Below are 26,364 nucleotides of genomic sequence, written 5' to 3'. Positions count from 1 at the left end.
CTGCCCGCCGGGTTTGTCTCCTCTCAGCCCAGCTGCACCTAATGGAGTCCGGGCCGGGACGTCACAGGAAATTCCTGCACTGCCCCCTACACACACTTCCGCCGCCCGGGGCCGCGGTGGGCACGGCCCCACGGCTGCCGGGGGGCGGCGGCGGGGCGGCCCCCGGCGGGGACGGGGACGCCGCAACGGCACCGCCCGGGTGGCCGCCGCCCGCGCGGGGTCCCGCGGTGCCGGCGGGGGCCGGGGGCGCCGTGCCCGGGGGGCTCCCGGGGGTCCCGGTGTGTGCCCGGTGTGTGCCCGCGCCTGGCAGAGGGGCGGGGGGCTCGCCACGAGGTGCGCCGGGCGCCCGCTGCCCCGGCGTGTCCCGGTGGGACCGGCTGTCCCTGTGGCACCGTGGCGGTGACCCGGTAATTTCCACCCTCAGGTGGTTTCCTGATGCAGTCTGGACAGGGAGAAATCGGTGCAAACAGAAAGAGGCGAAGGTTAGGTTGGGTGCGTGGAAGAAGTTCTTTCACGTGGGAGTGATGGGACACTGGGACAGGTTGCCCAGGGAGGTTTGGATGCCCCAGCCCTGGTGGTGGTCAAAGCCAGGCTGGATTGGGCTTTGAGCGAGCCCGTCTAGTGGAAGGTGTCCCAGCCCATGGCAGGGTTCTTTGGAACACGATGGTCTTGAAGGTCCCTTCCAACCCTGATCCCCTGATTCTGCATTTGGGCGTTTTTAAGAAAGGAAAATAATGAAGTCGCATCCTGGTGTTGCACAGGTTGGTTCCTGGAAGGTTTCAGGCCTGCTGGCGGTCTTGTTTCTTGTAGTCACTGCATACGTTGGCACGGAAAAAGGGGGGAAATGGCAGTTTTGCTGTAGATCTTACAGGAATGTTGAGGGTTGGGGCACATTTGTCATGACAGGCTGTCAGAAGAGAGTGGGAATTTTAAGGGTCCTAATCTCTGCCCTGTGGTCTCTGTCTGCTGACTTTCCTGTGAGGTGGAAGGCAAACTCAAATCCTGAGCCAAGCCTCTGGTCAAAAGTTATGAGATGAGTGAAATCTTAGTCTTTAAAAATAGCATCTTGAAATAATACATTTTATATTATTTGGTTTAGAGCCTAGAATTTTTATCTTTGGTATGCTCAAACTTTTCTCCAAAACCCAAAGGGAAGTAAAAGGACTCTTTTTTCCTTATTAAAAGCTGATGTTAATATCTAAATACCTTCCCCTTCAGAAGCTGAGGTTTCAGGAGTACTGCCTTAGGTTAAACTAGCAAGTTTGAACAACAATGCTTTGTCTTGAGCGAAACTTTGAAAAAGTCCAGCTGGGGAAAACCACAAGCCCAAGACCACTGGAGAACTCCTTGGAGGGACAAAATGCATGAAAGGATTGAAACCAGAGAAGGAAATGAGACCTCATGGGGGCCTGACCAGCTGAAGTAGATACCTTGGCCTTATTTAGAGGCTGCAGAAGATATTTGGCTGATAACATCTGAAGCTGGAAAGAGCTTTATCCCTGATAAAGCTGTAAGGTTAAATTTAACATCGGTCTTCCAGAGAAGGGAATGTTGATTTTGTGTTTTTAGCTCACCAGCCATTGCTGGAGAACACAAATCTTGTGTTTTAGCCACTTCACTGCTGTATATACTCTCATTTCCATTGTTCTATGTTTTCAGCATTCTTGAGTTCTTTCTTGGTCTTCCCCAGATGCCATCACTGGATCCGTAATTCAAAGACTTGGGTAAAGATGACAGGAGCAGTTACAGAGAGCAGCATAGACCCTCTGAAGGCGCCTAAAAGTGAACTGTAAAGATTAAGACTAGGTTTTAAGAAAGGTAAAGTTGCTTATCATTCTTTCCTATTCTGTGCCTCAGTGTCCAGGGGAAGGGGATGGTAAAAATCCCTTCCCACTGTCTGCTCCTGTTATTCTTTGTCACCTATGCCTTCCTTAGTCGTAGAGGTGGTTTATACTTCTCCTAGACTTTCTCTAGTCACCAGGAGGGGATCTTAGAAGACAGGTCTGGGGCTGGCACAGTCACAGGAAAAAGAGAATTGTGACAGGGGTAATGGCACCATGCTTTGTCAATTTTTCATCAACTAAGCCCTGATTTGGATCTGATTCTATTCTGCAGCCAGATGAGAGTGGGCAAATTTAATAATCCAAATAAGTGTGCAGCTTTTTGAGCAATTAGAGGATCAACGGGTAAATACAAAACATGTCTCACTTGTGATAGATGACTCTATTACAATAAGAGAAGTATGAGTTCATCATATTTAGGCATTTTCAAACTTTCCCAAAAGTAGAGAATTAATGCAACAATTCAGCTGTAAAAAATGACAAACTTATAAACACCCAGAAGAGGAATTTTAAAGAGGAATTTTGGCAACCTTAAGTACAATTGTAGTACCGGCCATGTTACTGAAGCAGAGTTACATTATATAACTGTGAAGAATATGTACAATTCTGACTATATTGTAATTCAGAAAGCTTCCTATTGTATAGATCCACATCTTTAATAGAAAAAATGTTGCAGAAATGCTTCTTGTTTATTGCGATAGCTTAGAAAACCAAAGGGACCAATCACTCCCTATCAAAAACAACCAATGAAATTACCAATGTAGAATATTTTGAACTAGTGTTACTCCTAAGTGTAAGAAACCTGTCCTGGGACATTCTAGACTAAATACAGATACTTGAAAAGCAAGGAACACTTCCATTTTCTAGGTCTGGAAAGTAAAAAAAGAATAAAACAGCCCTTGAATTTATTGTTTACAAGCTGGCTAGAACTAATAAACTTTGGCTAATTTGGGTGGTTTTTGTTGGGTTTTTTTTTGGTTTTTTTTTTTTTTTTGGTTGGTTGGGTTTTTTACTTTTTTTTCCTCACCATTTTGTTTTAGAGGAGGATGGAGCACATAGTCCAGATCTGAATAATAGGAAGGAACTCTCATTAAGGGCCTGGGTTATTTGATAGTAACCATGTGAGGCTGCTTCAGCAGAGCTGTAATACTACAAAATATTAGAGAAAATCCTTGAGAGATGGATTAGCAGTCAAAGCTGAATGCTGAAGGTAATTAATTGTTTGATTCCCTATCAGGTGTGTATACTTTCCCTTTTCTTCTGCATCAAATTTGAGGTTACTGGAAACAAATCAACTAACAACAATGAACAAAGGAAGAAAGAGTAATTTAGAACAATCACATTTTCCACAGTACCAGCTAAATAAATGCTTGAACAGGTACGTGGATATGCTTGCCACTTTCAAAAAAAGAGATGAGGATGAAAGATAAGCACCTTCCTTAAACAGCATTTTTAGAAATCATTCACCAGATAGTGAACAAATTACACTGGTGGGAGATTGCATCACTTCATGCACAGGAGGATAGTCAGTATTTTAGTATTTTAAAGGAGTGGAGTATGGAAAGCCAAAATCTGACTGGAGTTGCAACTGAAGGACATGAAGGATAACATAAAGAGCTTTTACATGTGATTGGCAGCAAAAGGAAGACAAGAGTGTATATGGGCCGCTGCAGATCTGGGTGATTAAACTAGCCATAAAGGTAAAGGAAAAAGAAGAGACCTTTTTCATTTTAGACTTTGCTGGGAAAAAACCCTTTCCCATCTCCCAAGCTGTTGTGGCTGGTAGCAGTATTTGGGAGAGGAGGGAAACTCCCCACAGAAAGTCCATTGTCAAACTGGGCCAAATTTCTGTCAGGCTAAGCCTGGGGAAAATCTTTCTCTTTTTCTCTCTGACTGAACTGAGAATATCCACACAAGTCCACTGGACAACATGACACTCATTTGAGTGTTGAGGGAGCTGGCCAGTTTTATTTTGTTCTCACACCTTGTAACATTGGAAAGTCCATGGCATTTAAAGACTGCAGATGACTGAAGAAAGGCTAATGCAATTAAGTTCAGTTGTGTTTGACCCAGTGCCACTGACTTTAGGCTTAGTGGGCACAGGGAAAGCAGAGGATGTAATTTAAGTTTGTCTTTATGGTGGACTTCCTCAATAACCTTGTAACTGGGGAGACATGGGTGAGGTGGGCAGACTTTGTGTGTGAAAAACTGGCAATACCCCCAGGCTTGAAGGTTGTGTGTCATTGGTTTGAAGTCTTGACTGATGCCCCGTTAGGAGAGGTCAGGGATCAATAGTGGAGCAAGTCTTGTTTGGCAAGGTCACCATGCAGGGGGTGGTACAGAGTGCCCCCTCAGCAAGTTTCCAGCTGGTCCCCTTGCCAAGCTGGAGAGATCACCTGATACACAGGAGGCCACCAGTCAGAGCAGGCTTGCCAAGCTGCAGGAGTGAGCCAGTAAGAACCTCGTGTTGGTCAGCAGAAACAAGGGCAAAGTCCTGAATGTGGGACAGACTATAGGATGCTACAGGCTGAGAACTGGCTGGCTTGGAAGTAGCCCAGAAGAAAAGGGCCTGGCCAAACTGGTGGACAAAAGAAGTTCCTCATGGGATTTCAACAGCTGCAGGGCTGCACTATCCATATACCCAGCAGGTACTAGCTTTGCGTGCTGCTGCACTGGCGAGGCCACACTGGATACACACTGTCCAGCCTGGGAGCAGCCAGTTCAGCAGAGCCTGCTGAGGTGGTAGGGGCTGAAGCTCATGCTGTGTGAGGAAGTGGGTTTGGCCACAGCAAGATCTAATTACAATGTGCACCTTCCCAGAGAGAATTACAGGGAAGATTGCACAAGCCTTCTCTCTGAGATGGTCACCAACAGGATGAGAGACAAAAGTGAGAAGCTGCACCCAGAGATATTCCAATTGTGTGTGAAAAAACAAAAGTTGAAAGAGAGAGTGGTCAAGTAGCAGAACGTTTCCCTGAGTGGCTGTGGATTTTCATCCTTGGAAAAAAAACTAGACAGGAAAAGACTTTGAGCAAGTCTTTGACTAGTTTATCTTTGAAGACAGCTGTAGAGGGAGCAGGAGGTTGAACCAGTGACATTCAAAATATCTTGCCCAACTTTAATTTTGCTGTGATTATAAATACACTTTCTACAAGGCTATCCTTGTGTTAGGGGGGGAACAGTATTGGTACTTGATAATGGTCATGTCTCAGAGATTGCTGATATTACATCCCAAAGCTTCAGTACAGCCATCATGTTGCTTTGTAGCTGAGCTTGCATAGTGAGGATAAGGGCAGCAGTGCTATTGTTGCAACCTAATTAAATATTAGGTAATCACACAGTGTCTTCTGTCCACCAAATTCATGTGCATACTCTGATGTTGACCTCTGCACTCTCCTGGGTAAGCACAGCATGGTGTGGTCACAAAAATAAATGTCAGAAAGTGCCAGGGATCCCATGTGGTACAGAATGCCCTGTTGAATACAGGGTGTGTCATATCATTACACAGTCAGTGCAATTTCTCATAGGAAAAGCATACATGGCATGGTTTCCTCTGCATTTCTGTTGCCATAGGTGTCCTTCTGGATGTGCAGGATGTATGGGGAGAGCTCAGACTTCCCTGTAAGGACAGATAAAATGTGCATGTGCAAGGGGTGTGCTGCCAGATTGGTACTTACTGTGCAACTTCTATGAGCAAGACAATATTGCATTTGCTGTGAATCTGACATGTCAGACTTGCTTTGCATGCAGGATTTATCTGTCTGGGACTATCCTAGATATCACCTTGCAAAATCTGTCTATGTATCCTGTGATGTATCAGGCATTTTCAGATATATTTAGAAGTCACATGTGGCCAGGATTTGGAAAGACAGTAGGCCACCATGTCAGTGCTTCAATGGATTGCACTGGACAGAAAAACAGCATGCTTGGATTTTTCTCTTTTTTTCTCCACATCTTGATAGGTGTAAATGTTCACTCTAACACTTATGAAATCTCCTTCTGACCACTCTGTGCAGCAGGAGCTGGCAGATACTCCACAGAAAAGCGAATCGCTGATTTTATTCCATGGAGGATTCCGAGCTTGTTTTTTCTTGTGGTCTGTGTTCCTTAATATCAGCGTGTCGATTTCATGTCCAGGTCTCAGATGGGTTATTGGTGTTTTTATGTGAGATTAGATTTGTCCTGCTATTGTTGCAGTTATTTTACTTTTCCTACAGGAGGGCTGCTCCCGGCCTTTTATTTTGTGCTGGCTCTCAAGGCAATTGTTATTTCAGGCTTGTTAATTGTGTCTACCAACTCCCACATAGCTCCAAGAACCTAACCCTGAGTGGGGTAGCTCACCATCTTCTATTGCTTATCCTTGGAAATAGGACCTGTCTCTCCCAGAATGACACGTACACTTGGCCTTTCTCTAGGCAACTGCAATGAGCTCTCACACCTGGAACTAAACATTCAAGACCAGGCATGTAGACTCTAGTATCTCATATCCACTCTGGAATCGGCAGAGGGGAAACTATTACGTAATCACTAGAAGATTACATCTTAACATTAGGCTTGTGAATAGCTCCTTGGAGCTCTGGGATTACTTGCTAATTTTTTCCCCTTCTTAATCAGAAATATATGGTGTTCCAAGTCTGTGTTTAAAAAAGCAAGTGAACCAGACCCTCCTTACTTTGGGCAAGAGATTAAAGGCTAGTGTCACAAGAATGTCATTGCACTATTTAAATGCCTCTTATTTGAGGAGAAATCATTAATTTTTCTTGTAACTGTACCTTTACTTAAAATACAACTTCCTGTACAAGCTTCTCCTTCCTTCCATCAGAAATAAAGAGCCACAAAATTAAAGAAAAGATTCCTTTGTGTGGCTCCATACATTTATGTAGTAAAAAGTTTTCCCCACTTAATCTAATGTTTTTTGGTACATCAGCTCTGGCACTTAATCTCAGACTTAAGACGTCAGGAAATTTCAAATACCTATTCTGATAAAGAACCCAAGGCACCAGCACTAGTCCAGCACAAAAATACTTCTGCATGCTTGAAAGAGGGTGTTGTTCCAGAACTAGACTGGCCTGAGATGCAGGAGTGGACAAGAGCATTGCATGGTACTGAAAACTGATCCCTCAGGCTTTCAGGACGACCCTCATACAAGACACAAGTTCTATCTGAGGCTAACACCAGGCAGTAATATGCTAAATCCATGTGATCTAATAACTTTTAAATGTTACATTTTGATTTCCAGAAGAGTTTCTTAAGATGCTTTTCCAAAGGCTCTTAGTACTAGAGAGTTCATTTTTTTTTGTCTTTGACTAATGTATTTGGGTCTTTTGTACTAAACCAGTCTGATTTCTCCAATTGAAAGTGTAACAGTCACCAAATATTCTATAACACTTGGGTTTTTTGTTGTTTTTTTTTGAAGAGGGTACAATCTTTGAAATGTAGGCAGAGATAGTTTTTTACTGAGACATATTTGGAGCAACTAATATACTTTATTTGAATCTTTGCCTCATCATGATTTTGAATACATGCAGATTAGACCTTTATGCTTTTGTGGCTTCTCTCTTAAAGAAGAGTGCCAAGAGGGTTTCTGAAGCATGGTGTGGTAGGTAGGATTTACTGGGTAGGATTTACTGATGTGCATTTGGCTGCATTACTCATCACCAGTTGGACTAATGGGCAGGACACCCTAGATATTGTCATTCCTATTTTTATCCAGCAGGACATGTTGATACAATAGACACAATTACATCTGTAGAATTTCTGAGGTAGTTCCTCATTTTCTATAAATACCAACACCTTCTTTGTCAGTAACTCCGATTTAATAGCACTTTTCACAGTGCCACATCTGAGAGAGGAGTGTCCTGCTGGATACTGGCAGTGCTGGGAGGTATGGTGGGAAGTAGTTCCAGCCGGAAGGAGGAAAGGGGAGTTTTGTAAAATTAGCATCAAAGACTGGGTGTTTTAAATATTTCAGTGCATGCATAGACATACTTCTGTGGGCAGTACTGTTTACTGCGTTTTCACAGTTGGAATCTGGTTTTATGGATTATAATAAATCTGTCACCTCAGAGTAACTAATTATATTGCACACCATGGCCTTTCAAAACCTCACAAATGCATCCTGAAATGAGCTCAAGCCTTCTCTCCTAAAAGACAAAGACTCCTCTCCCTGAAGCTAAAAGAATACCCATGTGTTGTTAGGAGTCCCCTGCCAAGGATGTGTAGTGCCAAAGACACAGCTGAACAGAACTAATTTCATTTTGCCAGGAGCATTGACACAAATGCAAAGTAGGTAGCTTGATAAATCTGCTTTGCTGTTGTTGTAACAACAGTGTTAGCAGGAAAACAGGAAAACCTTGATAGAACTTTTTTTTTTAAAAAAAACATAGTTCATGGCATTAATCTAGCCTGACTTTGTACATCTCTAAGTTAAGCAGTTGGCATAGCTATTTTCATAGGCTTTCTCTGGAGAGGTGGAGGCAGCCACAAAGGTGATTCATCCCAGATCCTTATCAGAGGATGGTATGTGTCGCTTTCTGGTGTCTTGCAGTGACACTGCGGGAGCCTAGCCCAGCGACCTTAGAGCATATCACTGACTCGTAGGTGAGTAGAGTTAAAAGAGGTGAATTCTGGCCTACATTCTACCACTGTGATTGTAAATTTGGAAATTCAAACAGTGTCACATTGGCTGAGAGATGCCAATGTGCCACTAACAGCTGTGGCAGTGGAGCACTTACTCCCATGTTAGTGGGAGGCCAGCCTGTGGCTTGTGCATTGTGAAACTGTGCCATCACATCCCTTGGTGATCTCTCATCATCTGTCCTCAAAGTCATAATGGCTCCTAAGACCCAGCTGTGGGAAGAAACCAGCCAGACAGGGATGCTCAGGCCAGTATTGACGGGTCACATGAAGAAGCAGAAGGTCTCCAAGGACGTTAGCAGGAAGGATCCAGGATGATCTTTGGGGATCTCTGAGAGTCTAGGCCTACCACATCTTATCTTGAAACTGTTCCCAGAGCTTTCCATCCTCTTGATTCTTCAGGGTGTGTGTCTTGTGGCTCTTGGGCCTAAGTGGAGCCTGTGTACAGTTTGTTAGGTGGTAAATGGTAGTCACTGATGCTTAATTAGTTTTGTTACTCTAAAAATATGCACACTATTAAAATTATTATGGAAATATTATCAGAGGAACAAAAAGCAACGTGAAAGTTTAAAAACCTTTCCTGATAAAGTGCAGTAAGCATTTTGTGTATATAGAACTGCCAGCAGTTTCTCTTCCCACCATCTCTCATTCTTTGTAAAAATAAAGAAATACAAGTAATCCATCTTGAAAGTAAAGCCTTTTCAACAAAACTATAAAATAGGCACTTTTGTTCACTAAGCCTGTTCATTTTTCATATTAATTTTTTCTATTTTATAAGGTCAATTATCCCATAACACATACTTGCATGCCGTTTTCAACAATATTTTGATAGCAATATTTCAACACTGAGAAAAGACTTAGGATCATCTACTTCATTGTTAAAAAAGTTTTACCATGCAGATATCCTAAAATATCTTGTATAAACATATTATGACTTCCCTGAAATCTTACGAGTTATTTGATACTAAAACATCCTTGATCTGTCTTCTGCAAAGAACTAATACATTACTTTACATCTTATTTTTGTAGCATATTAAATCTTTGTGTTTTGTCACTATTGTCAACAAAATGATGATGAAATACATTGCAAATATTATGTGAATAATAAGACTATGCTACTTCACATATGCCCTAAAGTTTGTCATAGGAATAGCAATTTTAGTTATGCCTTTCAACACCTTTAATGGCTTTTATCATTTTACCTTTATAACACAAATGCCTATAAACATTAATTTAAAATTAAAATTATTTAACGTATGGAACAAACCCTGTGGATATTCAGTCTGGATGTTTTTGACTACAAGACAGCAAATTGAGGCAGATTTGGATTGTTAACAATTGCATCCATGACTTGGCTTTTGAAACAAGCCTTGATGAATAATACTGCATAGTTATTGCACTATCAAGCATTTTCAAAAGATAATTAAAATAGTAATTTTTTTTAATGAAACCATCTAGAATGCTCAGCCTGCTGAATTTTACATTGGACCTTTGTATTCCTTAGGGAATAACACTGGTGATGTTTCAAAAGGGAGCATTTTCAGGGGCAAGGCAATATAAAACCTCTGAGATAGGGAATTTTTGCTGCTTGGATAAACATAATCAAAAATAGAATAGTAGAAATCATGTCTTCTGTGGTGTTCAACCTGTGCTGATTTATGCTCTTTGTTTCTTTATCAGTGGATATCAGACTGAGATCAATCTTCTCATTTCTAAAGATGTTTTCATCAAGGGTTTTCAAGTTCACCTATCATTTTTATTTGTCATTACATTGGATTTCTCTTTGTCCAGATCAGGCTGAAAATTTTTCTTTCAGTTTTCTCCAAGGTTTTCATAGGGAGGAGAGAGGATTGTTCTGAGTGACACTGGCATGCAAATAAATAACACTGAAACTTGGAAGAGTGTTAATTAAAAATTATTATAACCTGACTGACCTGACTTGGCATCATAGTATCTTGCCAAACTGGCTCTTTATTCTTACGCGTGTCTGATTTGTGTTTGTGGTGTGAAGCTGATGAGCTCATGGAATTGTTTGGCCTAATCCTCCCCTCTTTACACTGCCAAAGTTTTATGTGAAGAAGAACAAGGAATATCAAAATGAGGTTCACTGTGTATGACTCGTGGTGATTAGCCCAAGTAATATTTGATATAGATTAATGAATTCAGGTAGATAATATATTGGGCCTGTTGTTTGTTTACCTAAATGAGATTTACATTGTTTTAAGACTGGCTTACACCCGTGTGTAAGATCTATTGGCTTCAGTGCACATTTTTTGTGATTCTTACCTGTGTGGGGTCACATAAGGTCCACTGAAACAAAATAGAATGTGTTTAATTATGTAGTTAATCCACAACAATGTAGCACTCAATTTGCTGTGACTTCTGATCACACTGCCATCATTTTAGCTCTGCAGAAGAGGAGCAGTTTGGGTGGTTATGAACAAGAAGGACTGGAGTCTTAGAGAGATCTCTCAGTTAAAAGAGAAGCAGATCTTATCTTTACATCCATATGTGCTATATAGACATCAGAAGGATGTATCTTATAGTCTTTGAATTGAGATGGATCTAACAATTGTCCTGTTCCTCATACCCATTCCCAGAGGGACACTGGGCTGTGGGCTGGGGCTCTGGAAGATGCAGGTCTCCCACCTCAGCTCTCCTTCCCAGCTGACTGCTGTGCTCATTATCCGGGGTGGAGCGCCCCGGTGACACACCTCTGCAGCATCTTGTTTTGGAGTTGGTAGGAGTGCTGTGCTGAGCTGTGCAGCCATATCCTGCATTTAACTATAGGGTTACACGAGTAATAAGTCAGGTAGTTCAACCAGAGTTATTCAGAATATGTAGCACAGGTGATGCAATTACCAAATACATGCTGTGGGACCCCTCTCTGGCCAGTTCTGTATTCAGTAATTGTCAGTGGGGTTTGACATGTGACCAGCACATTCTCAATATGATTTATCACACTGTCCTTTTTTTGCATCTCCTTTTTTTCATTATTTTTTGTAATATTTCAAGAATTCCTCGATTATTTCCTCTGTTTCCTGAGGCATGCATAGTAGCCACAATCTGACATTACATTCCATTGCATTATTTACAGCACATAAATGCAATGTCTTTAACGTCCCTGTACCAGTGATCCCAACAGGCTCAGGCAAAGTGAGTCCTACTTTTGTAGCTATTTAGTTTGAATTTAAGTCTGTCCATGCCCCTGCAAGCTTACAGTTTTGAAAGAGGAGACAAAATGGATAGGTAACATGGACAGAACAGGTTGAGTAGAGGGGATTTCCCTCCCCCTGTAGGTTTATTCTTAATATTGGCATCAGTCTTTCAGACTATTTGAAGGGAACTTATTGCTGAGAAGTGATGAGAATGGGAAAGGAAAGACAAATAGCACAGTAGTGTGAAGAGAAAGAGCAGAAAGAGTGAATTTGACTCAGAGAAGCTTTTGGTGACTGACTTCATAGAAATAATACAATAGAAAGTGGAGAAAAAGTCCATGGTCAAATCACATGAGGAGTCAGTCCAAAATTTCCAAATAGGTCGCTGATGTTTGCTGGCAGCTTTTAACTTCAGCTGGAAGAAAAGAGCCTCTTTTCCCCACAAACCAGAATGTGTAATGCTTTTCTCCTCCAACTCAAGTGACTTGTGTTAAGAGGGCAGCTTTTGGACAAGGACCTTGGACCAAGTCCTGTTTGGGTACAGTGAAAGATTTCCAGCTGTATTTTAAAGCACCATTCACCTCTTGTGTCTGAACTATTTATTTGCAGTGGGGTCACTCCCAACTTCCACTACTGCTAGGACATTAATGGTCTAAATAACTGCACCTGCTACGTTAATGAAAGTGTGCAGAAAAGCTCAAGTAATTTAGAAAATTATGTATTGTTTTGGGGTGCCAAGAAGGACAGAAAGATACAAGTGGCAAGAAGTTGGTCAAAAAAAATGGGGATTTCAGATCGCTTGCTGTGCTGTTGCCACAGTGTTAGCAGTGCTGCTAATGCTTTCAGTATTTTACTGACTGTATTCAGCTTTGTGGTTGAATGTGTTGCAGAGTGGGAGGGCTTTTTGACTAAGAGAAGGAATTGGAATAATGTTTATTTTTAAAGAAGTCCTTTTTATTTTGCTGGCAGGTTTTTAAGATTGTGAGATTTGTTTAAGACCAATCCGTAGGAAAAAAAATAGGTCATTTGGCATCTTTGGATCGAAAAATCAGAGGAAAACAGAACTTTAAACAATCCATTCCTCGCTCCAGTCTGCAAACATGAATCATACCAATATGATTCCTGATAAATGTTTGTCTAACCTGTTTTTGAAGTCTTTTGCAGCCTCCTCAAGCAATCTATTCAAGTCCTTATTATGCCTACTGGTAAAAGAAGCCATTTCTAATGTCTAGTCTAAAACTCCCACCTGGAGTTCACACCCATTACTTCTTATCGTGCCATGCTGGGCATGAAGAACAGCTTAATTCTCTTCCTCTCTGCATCCATCTTTTATGTATTAGATAATGCTTGCATTCTCCTGCATGTGCCTTTTTCTGTGCAGCTGGACTTGGATGAATATAGATTGAAGGGAAAAAAAAAGGAAAAAAATCACATTTCTGGCTGAGACAGTCATTTTAGTTGCTCAGGCAGCAAGTGGCTGAAATGGAGGAGTTAGAAAATGCTGGGCAGGGCAGGGTGATTTGCTTAAGGCAATCTGAGGCCCTAAACATGTGCACAAGAGAGAGAGGCTGGTGCCTGCCATGTGTTGCACATCTCTCATGACAGTGCCTGTTTGGCATTTCTGTCTTACCTGCCCGTGTCTCAGCCTGCATCTCTCACCCGTCACCTGAACTGTGGCCAAGAACTGTAGGTGCTAATGTGGAGCCTGATTTTGAGGGATTAGGTTAGTTCTCTGCTTCCATTTTTAGTTGTCTCCATTTTTGAACTCAGAGATGGGTAACAAAAAGTAGGGAATGAGAAATGTGTCAGCTGGTAACTGACCCACACTCATTAATTCATCCCTTCAAAGTCATACTCCAAGATACAGGAGATATCCATGAAATACCTTCCCCCGTCTTTCTTCACATCTTGCAGGTCCTGGTAAAGATCCCCAAAATTGTTGTTCAGAATTATCCCAAACATGAATCCCTGACTGCTCTCAGCATCTGCTCCAGACCAGTATCCCTTAGCTTGGGTACGACAGAGGCTTCCCAAATATTCTAGGCAGACATTCCTAGACACTTAGGAGCACCAATCCTTTGGCTGTCCACTCTGTCTCCTCCCAAGTGTCCCAGCCATGCCAGCCTTTCCTCATGGATCATTTGGGTCACCTATATGGTGATACAGTCTCTAAAACTGCAAGTTCACATGGTGCTTGGTTTACTCGGTGCTGCCTATGCTTTGGGTTTACGGGGCAGCTCTCCAGTTCTCCAGGTGTGAGGCACACAGGTGGGTGGGTGAAATCCTCATCTCATGGGGATTTTGTGGGGTGAACAGTGCTTTGTTCCTTTGGGGCTGACAGCTGAATGAAGACACAGAGCAGTTTGCATGATTTAAAGCTGTTTTTTGCAAACCCAAATAGTCACTGGGGTCACATTTTCTTTTCTGTGATGAAGACCATAAACTTACTTTTAAGTTAAGAAAATTCACATTCTTTTGCTAGTTGTGTGATTCTGAGAGGTGGGACTGGAAGCATAAGGCTATAATGCTATTTATAATGCCAAAATATTTAGAGCAAATGAGATTCTTATGAAGTGGAGAGGAAATAATTATTTCTCATGTCACTTAATTCTTGAAAGAGAAAGCCTATGGAAATTTTTCCTCAAGTTCATGAAGTCTAGCATTGCCTCATTCCACTCCAGTAGTGGACTTCACAAATGTGCAGTATGACAAAATCTTACCTGTAGGCTAAATTTGGAAGAGAAATCCCCATTTTGCTACACTTTCTAAAAGAACACAGTTTGTATTGTGAACTCTGATTTTTTTTTTTTTTAATTGAGGAAGGCATTTTCTCATCTTGGAATGGGAGTGGGTATTAACATTACAGGTGTAGGAATTGGTATTACCTCTGATGATATGAATCCCAATTGAAATGAACCTGGAAAAGTCCCCCAAGCATTTTCTGTTGATAACTGTGACACCCAGTGGTTATTTAAAGAAGTATAAAATGTAGTACAGTAGGATTGGAGTGAACCTAAATGCTGCACAAAATACTGAGGTTTATACAGTAAATCTGTGCTTTTAGAGTAGTACTCTTTTCTTTGGTGTTCAGATACTAAATTTAAGCTACTTTAGGAGTTGTGAGGCTTTAATCCATTAGGTTTATGTTTTGCCATATTTAAAACATACACACACACACACACACCACATAAATGTATTTATGTGTTTACTTGTACAAAGCTTTTTAATACATGGTGAGGCTGAGTTTATAACTTTGGTGAAACACTGACAAAAAGTAGCTATGAAGTATGAAATGGCTTTTAATTCTTGTTGGCGAGAAGCTGGCTCAGAAGAAGTGTGGGAGATAAAGGAACCTTGTTTCCTCTCCTTTGTTTGCCACTGACTCATTGTGTGGCATAGAACAAATTGCTTGTGTGCATGGTTGATAAGTGCTTCAGTCTGCTCATAAAGGTGCAAGGTGTAATTAGTATTAATCTAGGTGGCATTCACCTCCAACTGTTTATGCCAGAGTCAAGAATGATTAAGTTACATGCTGTGTATAATGCCTCATATTTGTATTTCAGAGCATAATATTACTTTATGAGCTGTGTTTTATTACAGGGCACTGAATACAGATTTACTCCCATATACCTGCTAAATGAGAAATTAAACCCTATTGTTTAGGGATCACTGACCATTAAATATTTACTCTGGGTGGCATGTTTAAAATAAAGGAATGCCGTTAAAATTCAGAATATCAGTGCAGTGGACCAAGCAGCAGGTGCCCATTATGAATAGATTACTGTATCTATTGTTTGGGAATGTCTCAGGGAACTGCTGAAGCTTTTTCTTGCAGGTAAGAAGAATTACACAACAAAAGGGGCAATGTCAGAAGGCATCCCCTTATAAGCCTGGAGATTAGACAGAGCTGCAAAGTCAGTTGCTGCCTAAGGCCCTGTCTTGGCTGCATTAGCTGTGGTTGTACTGTATGCCTCAGAACTGTGCTTCAGCTCCCTGAGTGTGTGCCTTGTCTTCATCCAGAGCTGGGGTGACATCTGTATTCCCACCCTTTATTAATCTCTACCCTACCCAGTTTTCATGCAGGGAAACTGCAGCCAAGAGGAGAGAAATGAGACATACTGGCAAGTCCAGCCATATCATGGTGAGAAGAGAATCAAGACACACACAAAAACACAAGCTGAATGGCTGTGCTACAGCATCACTTTGCAAGAACATCAATATTATCTATTTCACACTTTTTTTTTTTATGATCATCAGTGTTTCATATTTAATAGGATCATATGAAATATCAAATTGTCATAAGAATCTTAAATGCTGAATTCAGAATAAAAATACCTTAAAACCACTACCCATGTTGGAACTAAACTTGTTTATCATGAGAAAACAGGGTTTGGATGTTATTACTTGGAATTCTGAAAGGTTTAGTAGTCCTTGTTTCACACCTGCTGCCCAGTCTTTACAAGGACACAAAAAGATGGAAACAGAAGAGTGAAAATGAAGTAATGCTTGATAAAGTGCAGTGTTTACTCTGTTGCTAACAGACTGTCACCCGTTGTTAACTGCAGGATGAAGAGTGCTTTTGTCTTCCAGCTTCTGATAAGAAGAGATGTGATAAAATGCTCTTCTAACAGAAGAATATATGCTGTTGTTTACTGATATACTAACACATGTATACACTCGGCTCAATCCTCCAGAAGGAGGTGATGAAGAGATACTTTGCTCTTTAACCTAACCCTGAAATATGGATATGCAGAAATTTGGTTTTACTTGGTGTCCCTCTGCTGTTTATTTTATACTCAAATTACTTGAATTTTTGAATTCTAGCTCTGGGTCATTGATGCTACTCTTGGTTTGGTTTGTTGAATTATACATAGCTCATTTCAATCCTTCCACTAGTTTGGCTGGTTGATTGTGTTGAATTTAGTGTTAAAAAGTTTGGTTTTATTCCTCAAAGACTTGGCAAATCATGTTAGAAACCAGTTTGTCTTCTGCTTTGTTTATATCATATTTTGCTAGCCAGCATAAATAAAGCCTAGGGCAATTTGCCATCTTATTCTAGACAGGATGTCCAAAAAGTGGAGTCAATGCAAAGTCTTCTGTTTACACTGTGAATTGAGTTTGGAGTTTTTTGCTTCCCTGTTCTGGATTCTTTGTCCCAAAAGTAGTTTCTTATCCTATGAGGAGAAAACTACAACTCACAGTGCACAAAACTGCATTTTTAGGTAAAAGATATGTAGTAGGTGGAGGAAATGTGTCCCAAAACTTGGATTACAGAAAAAGAGTATGCTGATAGAAGAAAGAAGTCTGCCATGTATGTTGATATTTACCTTAGTTTCTGCGTTGGGAAGAGCATACTTGAAAGATACAAGTAGTGATGTGCTTTATCCCTTCCCAGTCTTGGCATGGAAGAGAGTTTCCCAGTAATTATTATTAATTGCTGTGATGCAGCACTCCAGTGGTTCATGAAGTGTCTCTGGTGTCTCACTGAAATGGAATGTTTCAGATACAGACATGAATATCATAAAAGACACTTTTCCCAATAAAGCTACACCCCTGCTGATTAGCCAGTGCCCTGAGGTCTTGTGATAATAAGGTCTGACTTAAACCTCCACACTCATCCCTCTGCACACCTCCTCTCTATGTCAACGCAGCTCTTCCAGCACTCAAGTTCATTTCAACAGTTAAAATTTGGCTCCTCACTCTCAAGAAGATCAAGGTCTGACTCTTTGCGAGTGGTGGCTGCTAGACATGCACATCCATTTATAATTCCAGGGAGAAAAACAAGAAAAGGGGACAAAGAAAAGAGCTTAGGAATGGAAAAAGAGCCAGAGCTGCAGGAGCAGCCCCACAGCCTGGTGGTAGCAGGGTGAGCCACAGTGCTCTGTCGGGAGATCAGAACAAGTGGATCCACCCTCATAATCTTCTTCTTGCACAACCCCTGACATGGCTCTGTGTGGCTGTGTTTCACACTGAAAAAAGGTGAACAGAGGGCAGACCACTGACTTAAACAACATTTAGAGGAGATAGAAGTGAATTTTTAGATAGTCCCTGCAGCCAGTTCACTGAATAAACTGACAAGTATAAAGAATGTAGTAAGCAAGTTGATTTTCTATCCGGGTGCAACTAATTTAATAATTACTAGACCAAACTCCTGCCTTCTGGTGTTTTGAATTGTGAGGTATGAAAATAAAATGTATGAAGAACAAAACAGGATTTCTAGATGGTGAGAGTGAGCAAGATTTTATTAAGGATATTTGTTTAAATAGTGCTACAGCAGATGTAATACAGATCATACCATCTCACTAAGTCACAGGAGTTCAAGAGTTGAAAAAGGCCATTTAAAACTTGTGTGTATAAATAAGTGTCAGAGAAACGGAATAAATTCTTTTCTCTTGAAGTTGAAAAACCTTCTCAGACACTATAAATGACAGAAATTTCATCTTATTCACCAATAAGCCTTTCCAGAGCAGTCAGTGACTCACAAATACAATATCAGTCCTAAAAGCCTTCCAACCTGAGGAGAATATGAAATGATGAAGCATCCTCTGCTGCACATCTGCTTGAAGTACAGCATAATGATGTTTTAGCACCCATGATTTCAGGAACACAGGCACCAGTCTCAAGTCACTGAGCATTTCTGTTGTGGCAAGACTGGAATGTCCCTTTTCTGTGGAGTTTTTTGTTTAGGTTTTGGTGTGGTTTTGTTTGTTTGTTTTTGTTGTTGTTGTTGTTGTTGTTGTTGTTGTTGTTGTTGTTGTTGTTTGGGTTCTTTTTTCCATCTTCAAGCATGGATAGCCAAGGGAGGAAGTAACTGACTGATTGATTACTTGTGACTACTGAATGAAGGCCCTTTTAAAAGGAAAAATCCTGTCTGCTGCTTTGCAGAAGTTCAAATGGAGCACTGTGCTTTGCTTCATCATCACTTACATTGTGTAGTATTCCTGTAGGAGTGCGAAGAATGGGCAAGAGACCAACATAGAAATTTTAAGAAGTTAGTGATATAATATCTTGGCCATTGATTATAGCAGGATTCAACCCAGCTGTGCTGGAAATGTGCTCTGTTAGTTTGGACAAGCAATTGCACCCATTGGCATCTCATGGCCTTATTTGATTTAGGACAGAAGTTTCACAATTAGCTTAAGCCAATCTGGGACTGTACTGCTGCCAAAGGGACATTCCTCCCCCTCTTACATCAGACCAAGCACCCACATGACCATACAATAAACTGATCCATCTGAAAACCAGCCCTGGGGGGTAGGAAAGAGGGAGAGATTACTTTTTTAAGTCAGAAAGTTAAGCAAGAAGCCAGAAGGTTGCCGGGGCTTATGAAATGGGTGGACTGGCAACAAGGATCTAGGGGGATGGAGAGGTGAGACCACCACCTCTGAGGCAGTGGGATTCAGCAGGTGAGTCTCATTTGAAGTTCCTTTAGCGTGCAGTGTGGCCCAAGAAGGATTGCTCTGGAGAGAGAAGCAGGTTGTGCTGCCACAGCAGCAGCTGTGCTGAGTGTGTTGGAGGGGTTGTACTTCAGATTAGCTCTGGGCTTGTCCCTGTAGGAGCTTGCTGTAATGGGTGTGCTCCTGGAGTGTGTCTTCTACTTCAGTTGATAACACAAACTTGTGTAGATGCACCCAGTGTGTACCTGGGTACACTACTGGTACTCAATTTTTTTGAGATTTTGAGATGCTCCCATCATGGGGAAGTATTTAGAGTCTGTTTAAACTCTCTTCGTTGGGGGTGAGAGGCAGGAATATAGCAGAGCTAGTGTTGAGCAAGAAAAGAGAGACCACAGGGATTTCATGTGGTTTTATCCCCACAAGAAACTGAGTCTTTTCTGTGGTCCTGGTTTGAAGCAATGGAGGTGTGCCAATGCTGAAGCTCAGCTCCCTGCGTGGCTCCTATTGGCCATGGTGCACTCAATGCTCTTCCTCTTTGTGGTCATTCCCAACATAGAGCTCTCCTCAACTCCTGAGTGCTTCACCAAAGCAGTCTATGAACTTACACTCTAGATTAAATGTGCCTTTTTGAACAGCATCCATAATTTGCCATTTGGGGGTGTTTTGTGCAGTTTAGTGTATTTAATCACTTACTCATATTTTTCATGGGTCACTCTGGTAGTAAAAGACAGCAGGGGGCACCAAATCTGCATAATTCTGTTAAAATTGCAACATCTAGGTCCATGCTCATAAAATTTATGGCATACTTTCAGTTTAACAGTTATTATGCATACTTTCAGTTTAACACCTGTAAGTTCATTATGTCACTGATATTTTCTAAGATATCTCCTTGCTTCTCAAGAGTTGCAGTGCTGGAAGTCGGGGTTGAATTTCCACAAAAGTATACGTTTGGGCCAGTAGCAGATTTTCTCCTGCCAGTTGTCATCCCATTTCCTTCCCTACTTAGTGCTGTGGGCTCCAGAGTTCATGCCCAGGAAGACACTCGCTAATACTTAATTCAGGAAGCAGTTTGTATTTGCAGAATTGGATTAACTGAAGGCTTTGCTTTTAAGCTCCAAAGTATCCTGATATTTGCAATGTGGAAAGACTTTGTGCTGAAATCAGTGTTGGACTATCTAAAGGAGTTCTCAATGGCCATGCAAAATATTTTCAAGCCTAGAATAAGCAATGTAGCTGCCTTTGTACTTTTGGAGAAACTGGAACTCAACTGTCTTCCAGGTTTTTAAGAAAAAATCCTCTGCAAAATAAAACTGAAACACAAAATATATTCTCTAATGCTTCTTTGAGTATTGATTTAAACATAATCTGTGAGCATGGATCTGATTCAAAAGCCTTCCTAAACGGAATGGTTCACACTCAGCTGTGGGTACACTCGAAGAAGTAAATCCAATATATATAACATATAAGTATTGTTGGTATTTTGGAAGTGCTTCAGGGTTGGATCCTCATTTGATAACATACAAGGAAAAATAGCATTGCAGTTTGACAGATACTTTGAGAAATCTATTAATTGTGAGCTACTAGTAGTGTACTTATGTAACACACTCAACCCTTCCTGAGATGGTCATCACATGATTTTTTTTTTTCTGCCCTGCATGCCCAGTCTTGGATTTCTAGTCTTCTAAATTTAAAATCCTTCTTTGAAAAATCAGACCATAAAGAGAGAGAACAAGTCATGCAACTAAGAAGAGAACCTAGGTCCGAGATATGACTTCTCATCCTGTAGCTTCTGGTAATTTTAGTGTCATATTCATAAAATAATTTGGTTATTTGAATTATAAGTTCAGCTGGGTAGGTGCATGCCTAAATAAGTAGCATTTCCAGGCTTATTTATCTACTTTAAATGTAATCACTCCTTGGATAAAACAGGCAAACAACAGACCTGCTAAGCTTTCCAGAACAGCATGTTCTTACAGGCAATTGCTATTGTTTCAGTCAGCAGGAAAAAAACGCCTTATCATATGACCAAGACTCAGGTAAGAGCAAATAATGTGCATATTAGAAGCTTGGTAAGTGTCTAACAGCCCTGTCCTGCTCTGTGCTGAACTCATCTGTGCATGTACAGTCTGCCCAATTTGTTGGAATTCAGTGATTTGGACAGATCAAAAATGTTAAGAGCAGGAGCTAGAAGTGTGATTTCCTCTAAGGAGATACTACTGGATTACTCTTCATGGTTGTTTTACTGAGCATTTTCTCTTTGGGTTCCCAAATCTTGTATTTTTGATTGTGTGTTTCACAGATTTGCTGACCTTACAGCATTATTGTGAAGAGAATATTAAAATTAAATACTGGGAAGAGTACTAATACTGCCATAATGGGGATTGCATAAATATCTTGTGTAGGTAGACTCTACATTATCATTGATTTCTTTAGAGAAAATCTACACCCCTGAACTTTTGGCTTCTCACAATAGCAGGTTAAAATAATGAGCATCCCTGGAAGTGTCCAAGGTCAGGCTAGATGGGCCTTTGAACAACCTGATGAAGCAGAAGATATCCCTGGGTCCATGTGCATGGCAGTTTTGAATGTGGGCTATGGACGCATGGTTTGGTTGGCATTTTTACATTACCATGAATGTCATGTTGGAAATATGCAACCTTAGTGATGTATTCTCACTTTCATTTCTTTGTAGTTTTTCTACCTCCTGATTTAAATCACTTTTTGTAGTTTCAGACCATTATATTTTACCCTGTGTGTGGTGGATAGAGAATTGTATTTCCATACTTACTACCACTTTACATTTATGTTTTCATGTGTGTCTGCAGAGTTTTCTTTTCGTGGAATGAGCTCAGTTCTTTCTGCTTTATGTCCAAGGCAAATAGCTCTATTATCTCCTGAATTATTTCAAATATGTTTTCTGTTTTCATTCTGGATTGATATAATTCAGTTTGTTCCATTTGTGATAAAACATGCATCTATTTTTCTGAGTACTGGGGAAAATGCAGCTGGTTTTGCTAACCATGATTTATCATCAAAATGAAAGGATGCTGCACATGGGATTTGCAGGATCGTACCTCAGGTCTAGCACTATTCAAAACTTCCACTAATATTTTGGATAACAAGGTAGAGGGATTATTAAAATAGCATCCTGCCATCAGCTGCAGAGGATCCCTTAACTGCCCTTGAAAGGGTAGGATGTAAATTGAGAATCATCATGAGAGTTCAAGAAATCAGTGTCAAAAGTATGCAAAACTCAACAAATTAAAATGAGAGCTACTTCATTTAGGGAGGAATAATTAAATATACAATAGTAAGAGTGGGAACAATCAGACAGCACTGTGAAACAGATTGTAGAGCTGGCCTATATGGCTTTAATTGCTCATTCTTCTTCCCAAAACCTATTACTTTGTTATAGAAAGAATTTTAATTTAGTTTCATACAATTTTCCTTTGATTAATCATTGGTCCTTGCTATTTTTTTATTGCTCTCTTCTGGATACTTGCTTAATTTAAATCAAGAGAAAAAGAATGGAATAAACAATTAAATATGCCAAAATGTTGACTGTTCCAAGGCTATTCCTTTTTCTTAAGTTTCTTGTCTTTACTAGTCTTCTGGAACCTAATCTGTCTTTCAGGATTTCTCAGATATGTAGTCAGTCTGAGATTACAGCAACTTCTGCAATATAAACCAGACTGGAAATGTGTGCCAGTCTCCTTACAGAACTCGCTTTCCTGGAGGGACGTTTCAAGCATATCTCAGACTGCCTCAAAATGTTCTATAGTATGTAAGAAACATTTTTATTACTGTCAAAGATAGTAATATGTTACTTTTTGTGGAGAAGCACATTTCCACAGTGTATCGAGATGCCATAAAACTCGCATATTGAAGCAGAATTTCGTTGAAGAAGTTGTATGGAGAGAAGGGAGAATATCTGCTGCACTTGTGAATTTGAGAAATATTCAGATATGAAGTTGTATGGCAATCCACTTTCACAACATAATATGACAGTAAATTCAGATACCTCAGATTTGCAGGGTTTGGAATTCATGTATGGTGTTCAGAGGCAGAAGACACTAAATAAGTTAACGAAAGAGGGAATTGCTCTTGGTTTATCTGGAGACTCCCCCCAGTTTGGTTTCATACCTTGCCTAAGAATTCAAACAAGCTGAATGTATCTTTGCCTTGCAGCACTGTTAAATTAGTGTTCCTACAACTGGGATTTCTAAATTCAAAGTTATCTTTTTAAAGAAGACCCTGGCCATATAGTGGGGAACAATGGAAGATTTCATGCAGTTTCCATGTGTCTTTGTAGTTAAGAGCATATTCTTATTGATTTAAAATAAAGTTCTACACCTGACAACAAAGAATACTGATAAATAAAATCAAAGAACTGCAAACAGTCTAATGTGTTTGGATTCAATTCAGGCCTGGCAGCCCTGCAGGATGAAATAACCCACATAGGATAATTCTGGAATGGGCAAAGGCATAGACAGTCCCTAGTGTAATCTCTGGATTTTAGTGTGCAGGTACAAGGATAATTAAGTTTTTTGTTCCTCTTCTCTTGCACCAAGATGATTAGCTGGGGAATCTGATGCTTCTGAGTTTTGCAAGGCGGACACTTTTCTGATAAGAATTGAATTTGCTCATTTCAGTCAGTCTGGTGAGCAAGCATCAGAGAAGAGCTTCTCCCAGCCGCTGTGTCGGCTGGCAGCAGCGAGGGCACACCTTGCCATGCTCAGCTCTCTTGGCTCTGGGGTGGGTAGTTAGTTAGCAGGCACACCAAACTGTTTGCTCAGCTACTTAAGGTCATTTGCAGTAATTCTGCCTTCCTTCTTTGGGATGCACTACTTCCTCCTCTTCAAGGTGAAATGAGTTCAGTAACACCACTTGTGGGCATAGCTCACCTTAATTCATTTTCCTAGTGACTTATGCTACTTTTGTGATATATATTTTTTTTTCCTTTCTGGGCATCTATTACCCTGTCAGTCTGCTCCAGCCACCTGCTCTATTTATGGGCATTTTAATAGAAGGAAGTTAATAGAAACTCACATTGGGTGTGAATTTCCCTTTCACTAATTCACACTATTCTTGCTGGGGACACTCAGTGTTAAAGGAAAAATAGCTTATAGTACTTTCAAAGCCAGATTGCTTTCTCCCAGCAAGACAAAGTGGCCTTAGTGGGAACTAGGGCAGCTAAGCTGCAGTGCTTGGAAATCTACACCCTAATTATCACAAATTAGCTTCTCCATCCAGGCCAGAACAAATATGTGTAGAAATTCAGAAGGTTGTCTAGTGTGTTACCTTTTCCTACAGGATGATCTCCACTGAGTGCACATGGGTCATACTGAGAGCATCACAGTGGAAAACCCTTTTGCAGTTCAAATTAGCAAAAGTGCTTTCTGATTTTCAGTTCCCTGAAAGTTCAAAGTACCTCTCAGAAGGCAGCATGCTTGTAAATTACAGCAGTAACTGATGGATTGGAAACACCTTTACAGCTAAAATGTCATATTTGCTCCCATTTCAAGCCTGAGTCCCCCCACTTGGCTAGCTTGGCTTAACTCAATAGCTTTGGTTATGTTAATTGCTTCCATGGGCACAGAATTATTGTCACTAAAATGAATGCTTCAGAAGCCAAAATAACCACTCAATGGAATAATTGCTGAAAAATATTTTTTTTCTTTTAGAACACTATGTCCTCAAAGAAAACCTAGCTGGAGTTCATTAGGTTTTGAGAGTTGCTTTACTTGCAATCCAAAGCAAACTCTTAAAAAATCTCTTTGGGAAGGAAAAAAAGAAAGTCAATTTCTGTTATGTGTTGTTCAGAAAAGTTTATAGGTCAACAATTTATGTAGCAAGTCAGCAAGAAACACACATATAGCATCTACTTCTCTGAATCAGAGAGCTGGCTGATGTCAAGGTAATTACATTGATATAAGGCTGTTGTAAGTTCAAGGAGATGAGAGCTGAATTTCTCTGTAGAAGAACTAAATGCCTTGAACAGAGAAGAAGACTGTGTGTATGAGTGCGTGTGTGTGCAGTGCTTGTGAGTCATGACAGTTTCTAAAAGGCTGTTTAACTTTCTGAAGTTGATGTGAGTCATAGTTCTCTTCCCAGGTAATGACTAGTTAAGATCCCATTTAGCTCTTCCATTTCTCTAGTAATCTCTGAGACCTGTGTTTCATTCATTTTCCAGTGAACAGCTGCTTCAGAGCTCTGAGTGACATGTGAAAGCTTTAGGAAACAACATAGATCCTTCCATTTGGGGAGCATAGATGACTAGAGCTGGAACTTGTCACTGCTCAGCCACTTCTGTCACAGTAAAATGATAATTAGTATAACAAAAGAAAGCTTGTACTAAGTGTTTAATGTAGGTACAAAGCATACAGGATTGGGGAAAAGGTGACTTTGAATGACACAGAATAAAAATAGGCACAAGGGCAGGTTTTTTACTTATGACATCATAAACTCTTTTTCTCCTAACTATTGCTACAGTTAAAATAAGTATTTCAGAGGGCATATGGAATAAATTAAAGGTCTAGACCCAAACTTATCTTGTGGTTTAGGGAAGTTTATCTAGACATTTCAAGGTAACTTAAAATAAAAGCATTACAGGAAAGAATCACTGTGGAAAGGACCGCAGTGGGTCAACCTCCCTAGGGTCATCCTAGAGCAGGTGGATTCTGTCCAGATGGCTTTTGAATATTTTCAGAGAAGTAGACTTCACAACTTCCCAGGGTGACCTGTTCCAGTGCTCTGTCACTTGCACAGTAAGGAAGTTCTTCCTCATTTGCAGGGGAGCCTTCCTGTGTTCCAGCTTCTGCCTCTTGCCTCTTGTCCTATTGCTTGGCACCATAGAAGGCAGAACAGAAACTGAAATACTTGCAATGCAAAATGCACTGGAACCTTTAAACAGGAGATTTCAAACCTTCTCTTCTTTGTAAGAGATAAGTAAATTGCAGAGAATCACCTTGTCTTGCTTGTTCTTCTTCAGACTGGCAATAAAAATATATTAGGATGTTAAAGCCAGGATTGCTAATGTATTAAAGATTTATATTTAGAATAAAAATGATCTTTCAGCACAGCGTTCTCATGAGATTTCTTGCTAAACACATTCCCAACTCCTCCATTGCCACCTCCAACCTTTTCTTCTGGTATTTTTCCAATTTACAATATGAATTCTTCGGTACTTGTTGTCAAATGCTAAAATAGTTTTTATAAGGGATTTTAGCTGAAGTGACTAGAAATTCTAAGTGATGCAGAGTGCTATAATCATTAGTTTTACTCCTACAGTTAAAAATATTCCTATTTACGGGTTTTCTATTTTCTCTGGTT

General features: G+C 40.5%; 1 long non-coding RNA gene across 1 annotated transcript in view; it reads left to right on the top strand.

The window, feature by feature from the left end:
* Positions 1-238: 238 nt before the first annotated feature.
* The window catches only part of LOC146768028 (uncharacterized), a 32,574-nt gene continuing 6,448 nt past the window's right edge, over positions 239-26,364 (top strand). Inside the window, exon 1 of the long non-coding RNA XR_014953983.1 lies at positions 239-20,824. This is a non-coding gene — a long non-coding RNA (uncharacterized LOC146768028). The remainder of the gene's footprint in view (positions 20,825-26,364) is intronic.

Source organism: Lonchura striata, chromosome 3, assembly GCF_050655825.1.
Source record: "Lonchura striata isolate lonStrDom1 chromosome 3, ASM5065582v1, whole genome shotgun sequence".
Classification (NCBI taxonomy): Eukaryota; Metazoa; Chordata; class Aves; order Passeriformes; family Estrildidae; genus Lonchura; species Lonchura striata.
Note: the sequence above shows the minus strand (reverse complement) of the source record. Positions and strands in the feature narration are given on the sequence as shown.